Source organism: Sminthopsis crassicaudata, chromosome 2 (assembly GCF_048593235.1).
Source record: "Sminthopsis crassicaudata isolate SCR6 chromosome 2, ASM4859323v1, whole genome shotgun sequence".
NCBI classification, from domain to species: domain Eukaryota; kingdom Metazoa; phylum Chordata; class Mammalia; order Dasyuromorphia; family Dasyuridae; genus Sminthopsis; species Sminthopsis crassicaudata.
In genome coordinates, this window is record NC_133618.1 from 486,917,833 (window position 1) to 486,926,612 (window position 8,780).

Here is an 8,780-nt window from a genome sequence, read left to right on the forward strand (position 1 = left end):
TAATAAAGTAGAGTTGGAGATGGATCTTGAAGTCTCTATAGGATTTTACCTGGTAAAATGAGTGAAAATGGATTTTATATGAAAGACATTCCATGAGCAAGAGTATAAAAGTGGGAACTTTTGTTTTTTTACATTTATTAGTTTTCAAAGTTTATAATATTTTCATTTCCATTTTTTTCTTTCTCCCTCCCTTACTTCTTTCCCCAAGAAATGAAACAGTCTGATATAGGTTATATATGTACAATCATTTTAACATATTTTTATTATTAGTCATGTGGTAAAAAACATCAAAACAAAAAAGGAAAAACCATAAGAAAAAAAATCAACAAAGTAAAAACAGTAGCTTTAATATGCACTCAAATTCCATATTTGGGTGTAGATAGCATTTTCCACCCCAATTCTATGAGATCATTATATTACTGAGAAGAGCAAAGTCTATCAAAGTTGATCATCCACACAATAATACTGTGTGCACAATGTTCTCTTGTTTCTGCTCACTTCACTCAGCATCAGTCCATGGAAGTCTTTCCAAGCTTTTTCTGAAATTTGCCTGCTCATTATTTCTTATAGAATAATAATATTCCATGAAATTAATATACTACAGTTGTTCAACATTTCCTAATTGATGAGCATTCCCCATTTTCCAGTTCTTTATTACTACAAAGAGAGCTGCTATAAACATTTTTGTACGTGTGAATCCTTTTCCATTTTTTATGATTTCCTTGGAATATAAACCTAGTAGTAGCTTAAGCAAAGACTTGACTGGCAGACATGAATAGTTGAGCAATTATGCATTGATCTACACCTTGTTATGGCTAACTGAGCAGGAGACCACTTGAAAAAAGAATTGGTTTCATGACTAATAACTTTGCATTGTTATTATTGTTGATTAGTCTTTCCAGCAGTGTCTTACTCTTCATGACCCCATTTGAGGGTTTCTTGGAAAAGATAGTAGAGAAATTTGCCGTTTCCTTCTCCCACTCGTTTTATAAATGAGTAAACCAAGGTAGAAATAAGTGACTTGCCCAGAGACCCACTGCTAATAAGTATCTGAATCCAGATTTAAATTGAGAGAGATAAATCTTACTGAATCCAGGCCTGGCACTAGCTTTGAAACAACTTTATAAAATTTAGTTTTGAGAAGACATATGCCCTATTTGAATAAAAAATAAAATTCAGTTTAGTTGTCCCAAAAGAATTCTTACAATCTTCCCTAATGTTGGGTGTGCTATACTTTTTAAGACATACCATTAGCTGAATATTTTCTCAGGATGAAAAAAGCAAAGAAATATGTTACCTGCTTCTTTTTCTCTCGTATATTTTGCTAACCATGAAATTTCTCAGAGAGGCATCATGGTACAGTGGGAAGTTGGGGTCAGGGGAGCTGGGTTCAAATCCTGTTTCTGCCATGTAGTAATATTAATCAACTTTCTTAACATCTCTTAAGACTCAAGCCTTTATCTGTAAAGTGAAGGGCTTGAACTAGATAAAATCTTTGGTCCTTTCTGGCTTTAATGTTAGAATCTTATGAGCCAGTCTAAATAATAATCTGCCCAATACAGGTTGTTGCCTGACCACACAAAGTCACTTTCCTTCCATCATTTGTGTGTGTGTGTGTGTGTGTGTGTGCATGTGCCCGTGTGCGCACGCATGCATGCGCATGAGCGTGTATGTGTATGGGTATGGTTCATGTATAATTTCCATCAGCCTAAGCATAGGGTTCACTCAGACCAAAGTATATCTCTGTGCCCCCAGTAATAAGTCAAGGGTCCTGTGACTTAATTGAAAAATATTCTTGTTTCACAAACCCCTCAGAAATCAGTTTTGACTCCCATCTATGAGGACATCCGGACCTTTGTGCACAAGTCTCTTGTTATATATAATATGAAGGTGCCTTAGTTTCTCGGAGCCATAAACTCCAGAGTTCTAAATCCTAGCCCAAAATTGGCCACAGCTCTCATTTTCAAAGGTAATCACCAGATGAATATCAAAGAATTTGCAGTATCCACATTGGGAAACCTGTCAGAAAATTGTTGGGAAAATAAGGTGAATCAATAGGATGTCAAGAGACTCAAATGGAAAAATATTGAATATTCATTTTCTCAGTTTCACAGGGGTAGGGATTTAGAAGAACCAAGGCAGCTTGTGGGATTTTCGGCTTTCTAAGAATGGTTCAAATAATTTTTATGCTACACATTGGATTAGTATTCAATTAACTCCTTTAAAATTATAATGTGAATCTTCAACAAACTTGTTAACGAGTCTGCAGCACAATTACAGCCATTTATAGCCACTGGGCATAACAATCAAAAGATGTATTTTCCAAACCAGTACTATAAGACCATTTCTTTTCCTTCTGAATGTGTACACTGAGCTAGAAGGGGAAAAATTACCTGGGCTTCTTTCTTTAATACATTAATCAGGAAATCTGATTTACAGCATGTAGAATTTGTTTTTTCTAACATGGGCCACATTCCAAGCAATCTGATCTTTAGACATACATGGTTCTTAATGGAGAAGCTCTGTCAGAGCAGTTTGTTACTTCAGCCTCAGATCAGCAAACACATTTCTGGTGTTTGCCAAACTGTCTTAAACATAAACCTCCAGAAGTACCATTTTGGAGACATAAGCAAACAGATGCTAATCTATATGAAAATGTAAATGGTAAATAGTGAACCCTGTACATGCACACGATCTTATCGTTTTTTCCCATCACATTTTTCCTAGCATCAATGAACATGTTCACTGATTTAGAGAAAGAAGTCTAATATGCTAAATGTTACTGAAGAAGAGGATAATAGAGTGGCCACCTAGCCTTATGTTTCCATGCCTAAAGTGCTAAAAAATAAAAATAAATAAATAAAATGCTGTGTCTCAAAGACATGAGTTCAAATTTAGTCTCATATACTCATTAGCTTTGTGGCCTGGGCAAGTCACTTAATTGTGTTTGCCTCAGTTTTCTCATCTATAACACCCTTTACATCTCAGCATTGTTTTGAGGATCAAATGAGATAATAATTGTAAAGTGCTTAGCCATATATGTGGAACATATTAAGCACAATATAAATATTAGCTGTTATTGCTAATTATTTTTCTATTCAAAAATGGTACCATAATGATAGACCTACTATCATAAGTGTGATAATAAAGGAGTTGTCCCTGAGTTTTGAATTTAGATAAAATTTATTCTTGACATCCTTCAACAGTTTGGGAATAATGGAACTGAGCATATAATTAAAAAGAATATTTAGTTAAAATTGGAAGCTACTACATATGGTCAGCTTTTTCCCCTTAGAAGCCGCATCTTGGTAAGCTGCTCTTGGTTCTAGTTTCACCTTGTTATATTGTCTCTCTATCTTAGTTCCCTTCAAATTCTGGGAAATATCTTCAGAGTACTTTTTACATTATACTCAGTATTTCTTGTCTAAAGTACAAATAGGGTTAGTAGTTATAACTCAGACCTATACTCTTTAGGTCAAAGGACGCCTACAAATGATTTCAGGGCTTTAGCATCAAAATGACTCAGAGCAGTCTTGTTTTTTTCTTAGGTATGTCCTAAGCATATAGACTTATGGGTTACATGGTTAAAAGGCACAAAAAGGCACAACTTATATACATGGTTAAAAGGCAAATTAGTTGGCTAAAAACTAATTTAGAGATCCTAAAGTGAATATGCACTTTTAAGATAATAAACTCTAAAGTGAATATTTCAAAAGGAAGGTTTTAAGACTGAGTTTGCCACTAAATGGTAGGACTGGTAATTTCCCCTAATGGACTTGATTGTGGGTTATGATGACATCACTAATGCCATGTCTACATTAGTCTAAGAGAGACCCCCTTAATTCAAAGCAACTTTTACTCTCCCTCCCATCCAATTATAGAACTATCATGTAACGATTTAAACAAATGAACTCCTTTTGATAGTTGTGAAGAAAATACTACATCATTCTTCCACAGGGCCATAAAACTTTCTCACCATTCTTAAATAACAGCAGAAATAATAAAATCTTGAAAAAGAGGGAGGGCAATTTAATTTGAGTTTTTAGAACTATTCCTTCCCTAGCCTTAGAAGATTAGTTTTCAAAGCAATAGTGAAATCATTGATATCCATCTTTTCAAGTCAGAAGAAAGAACAATCTCTAAATACCAAACATTTGCTCTTTGGAGCATAACAAAAACAAAAGAAAACAGCATGAGTAGATGGTTCCTTCATTAAAGCAACATGTTCTCCAGGTACTTGTTTGCTAATACTGTGCTGTATTTAGCAGAAGTTTGATTTTTTTAATTCATCACACTTCACAGTCTTATTAAAATGAATTTAAGACTAAGAGGATATGAGAATTACCACCTCACTTATTTTATAGATAGACAAAGGTCTAGAGAGGGTCAATGAATCATTTACCTAAGTTTCATTAGCAGTGTGTGAAAGAGAAAACTTTTGATCTCAGGTCCTCTGACTCCAAATACAGATCTCTTTCACTTTACTATCCTGTCTTTATTTTGGTTCACAAATCTTTGATATTCTAATTTTAATCTTTACTCTCTTCTGGATCACAACACAGATATAAGAAAAAGATTAATACACCAATAGAGAGGTATTTTTATTTACCTATTTAGAAACATAGTTCAGTACAAAAGGCATACACCAATAGAAAAGTGTTTTTATTTACCAATTTAGAAACATAGTTCAGTACAAAAGGCATTGGACTTGAAGAGAAGATTCGAGTTTAAGCCCTGCTCTATTACTGATGAGCCATGTGATTTTTGCAAGACTTAAATATTTCACATACCTATTGCTTTTTTTCTTACCTCATAAGAAGGTTATCAGGAAAATACTTGTCTAGATATGTAGTGACATTTCAATGAACTATGATCACACCTCAGTTAAACCTCACTGGCTATGATACTGCCACCGCACCAAGCTAGTGTATATAATGATGACTATTATTATTATCTATTTGGCCAAGAAAAGTATTCCTTAGTAAGTGGTTAGTAAACCTTATATACTGTATAAATCAGTAATATTATTATTAATTGAAAAAAAACTTTTTCATATGTAATTACTTGTCTTGATTTGATATATGTACAAATAGATAATGATGTATGTAAATTTATATATTTGTAGATGCATCTATAATGTATATATATATATATATATATATGTGTGTGTGTGTGTGTGTGTGTGTGTGTATGTGTGTGTATAATGCCACCCAAACTGTGTAATGCTATCAATACTTCTCTCAATAAAAATGCTCTTTGGATTGTGGGGAGAGTAACAAGAGGTTGAGATGTTTAAATAGTCTTCATAAAATCATCATCACTAAAAACCTTTGGGAAGCATTAATTGTTTTTGTTTCTTAACAATGAAACAATAAAACTATGGTAAAAACCTAGTTCAATTAACCAGAATTTTTCCCCTGATATTCTTCTAAAAGGAAAAAGAATTAGACATATTAAAAGAGGGTAAGATATAAAGAATTTAAAATTTGGTCTAAAAAGACAACATCTGTCTGTTCATCCCACACTCCCCATCACGATTATCACCACACCTCAGAGTATGTTGTAGTGCTGCTAGAATATGATAAGCACATACAGTTATCATATGCTATTTATTCTTTTTTATCTTCATATTTCCTTTGCTGAGCACAGTAGTACATAGTACATAGTACATAGTAGTACAGTAGTACATGATACATAGTAGGTCCTTAAATGCTTGCTAATTGATCAATTATTTTTATTGATTTTATAATATGTCTTATCCTCCTTATTTGTTTGCAGATTCCATCTCAGAAATATTTTCACCTTTCGCTATCTCTGTCTCTCTATCTCTGTTTGTCTATATCAGTCTCTGTGTCTCTATGTCTCTGTGTCTCTCTGTGTTTTTGTCTCTGTTTTTTTCTCTCTCTTCTCTCTTTCTATCTCTGTTTCTCTCTTTTCTCTGTCTCTCTCTTCTCTGTCGCTCTCTCTTTCTTTCTCTTCTCTCTTTTTCCTGCATGCTTTCCTTCTCACTCACTATTTTCCCTCCCTCTTTTTTCTCTCCTTTCTATAAATCCTTCCTTGATTCCCCTAGCTGAAAACTCTCCTAATTAAATGTCTACATTTGGGTGCATCTCTCCTTTCCCCCTGAAACAGAATCACAGAATTCAAGATGACTCAAGAGTCATCAAGTCAAATCAGGTTAACAAGCATTTATTAACAAGTATTTTAAGTGTCTATCTTGTGTTTAAAAATATAAATACAAGCAAAAAGAATGATAGTCCTTGACCTTAAGGATTTTATGTCATAATCGGAAAAGTCAACACCTCCAAAGAACTTGAAAGGAGGAGGAGGGGAAAAGGATACTTGTTCCAGGGTATACATCTCTAACTAGTCTTCTTTCTCAACCATTTCCCTTACAATCTGGTTGCCTTCTTCTCTAGCTTGTCAATGTCCTTCATAAACCATGGCATATGCCATAACATAATACTCTAGATAGGATATAATGAGGGCAAAGCACAATGACATCAACACCTCTCTGTTCCTGAAAACTATGCTGTTCTTAATATATTAACCTGTCCCTCATCCCCCCCTCCTTTTTAATGAAGGTCTTGGGAAGAGCTGACCAATCAGAGAATGGAGTCTAAAAGTGAGATAATATTCTAAGTTGAAGAAGCTGCTAGGTCATAGTAGAGCAAAAAAGTCCAAATGATAAGTAATAGAACCTAGTGAAGAATGAAGGATTTCAGTCTTCATATATAAAGAAACCCCACTGTATCAAATAGAGAGTGCTCATTAAACTCCTCTTTGAAGACCTCCAAGACAAGGGAACACATCTCTTATGTAGACATCACATTTCTATCCCAATTCGGAACAGCTTAATTTGTTAAAAAATTTCCTGACAATCTCTTTGCACGGTGAACCCACTGAATCGGTTTTGTCTTCTAAGGATACACAGAAAAAGACTGATCCTGAGTCTTCCCTTCTACAGGTTAAATATACTCAGTTTCTCAAATGATCTTTGTAGAAAATTGAATTAAGGACCATTTCTTTTCTGGCTGACCTTTTCTCCAGGTTGTTGATGGCCTTAAATCATGACTTGGAACTGAACTAGTACTCCAAGTAGGGCAGAATACAATGATGCAAACAAACTGTGCTGCTCTTAATTCTGTCAGAAAAGAAAATGAGATATTAACATGCTTTTAGCATGAAGGTAGAGGTGAAATAAGGATAAGGGAATGATCAAGGTGTGATCAACTATGGGGTAACCCAGTAAAATACTATCACACTATGATTTTCATAAGAGTTCCCTTGAGGGAGAAAGGAAAAATATTAATAAAAGATGTTATCTACTATTCAGTATTGTGCTTTTATCTCTGTCTCTCTCTTTGTCTCTTTCTTTTTTCTGTCTCTGTTTCTCTCATTATTTAATTTAAAATACACATATGCTATTTCTCAAAATGTAAGCTCTTTGAAGACAGGATGAATTTTCATTTTGCCTCTGTATCCCCAATGCCTAGAACAGTGCTTTGTACTTAGTAGATGCTTAATGTTAGTTGAATTGAATTGAATTGAAATATATGGTGCAGACATGATAATCTTCTCTCTAGTAATTCTCTAATTACTCATCTTTCCTGATCTATAATAATACAGAGACACTTATTTTAAAGGAGAGCAATCCCATGGGCTAATTGAAATCATTTTGATGGCACATCAGTTTCTTTTTCCATTTAACATTCCTTCTTGATTCCATTTTTTCATTTCTTGCCTGGATTCACATGGTCTACTTCTTGTCTTTTTTAATAACTGCCAAAATTATTAGTAATAGTAATTTGGGGGTAGAAAATATAAATAAGGGGAAATTAGTTTCCATGGCAACCACATCCAGGTGAGACAGTTCTGAACATCCTTGTAGATAAGTATTTCTTTAACTAGTCAGAGCCCATTAACCACTTCATGGGGAAAACAGAGTAATATGGGTTATGGGAATATTGTTTCCCACACTTATTATTTGACATGTATAACTTGAGAGATATTTATAATATAATTATTTTTCTTACAAGAAACATCTGGAAACCATGTGACATTAGCTTTTGGTTTATAACAGTGGTTCCCAAATCATGGTACAGAGACTGCTATCTTCCTTTAGGTAGTTATGTAGTTACAAATTATGGAAAAGCAATATTTATTTAAATATTTTTAAAAATTGAAAAATAAACACATATAAATATAATGTAGATATTCAATTTAAACATCTTATACATTAATTTTTGAACTTTATATACATGGAACAGATAATAATTAAATAAAGAGTAATAACTTTTATAGCTTTAAAGTCAAAATATTTGTTTCTCAAGTAGAAACTCTACATATTTGTGTTTTTATTAAAAGTGGTATAAAAGAAAGCAATAATCATGAAATGTGTTTCTTAACCAGGGAGAAGAAATATAGCAATACAACATGAAAAAAGTTTGAACTTTTGAGAGGAGAGGTATATTCTAATAGTAATTTGGAATACACACGCATATACATACACATAAACACACAAACTATATATACATGTATGCATAGTACACATATGTATACACAAGATGTATATATTTAGCTATATCTATTTCAAAATAACATAAAAATACACGTATATATGTACACGTATAGTGTACATATATATGTACATATGTGTGTGTATATATATATATTCCACATATATATGGCAGCTTTTCTATAATTTATGGATAGAAAATTTCAGAACACTTAGAGGTTATGCAACTTAATAGTCACCTAGTCAGTATGTATTGGAGTAA

General features: G+C 33.3%; 1 pseudogene; it reads right to left on the reverse strand.

The window, feature by feature from the left end:
- Positions 1–4,808: 4,808 nt before the first annotated feature.
- LOC141559313 (U4 spliceosomal RNA) lies at positions 4,809–4,924 on the reverse strand (annotated as a pseudogene).
- Between the last annotated feature and the right edge of the window lie 3,856 nt (positions 4,925–8,780).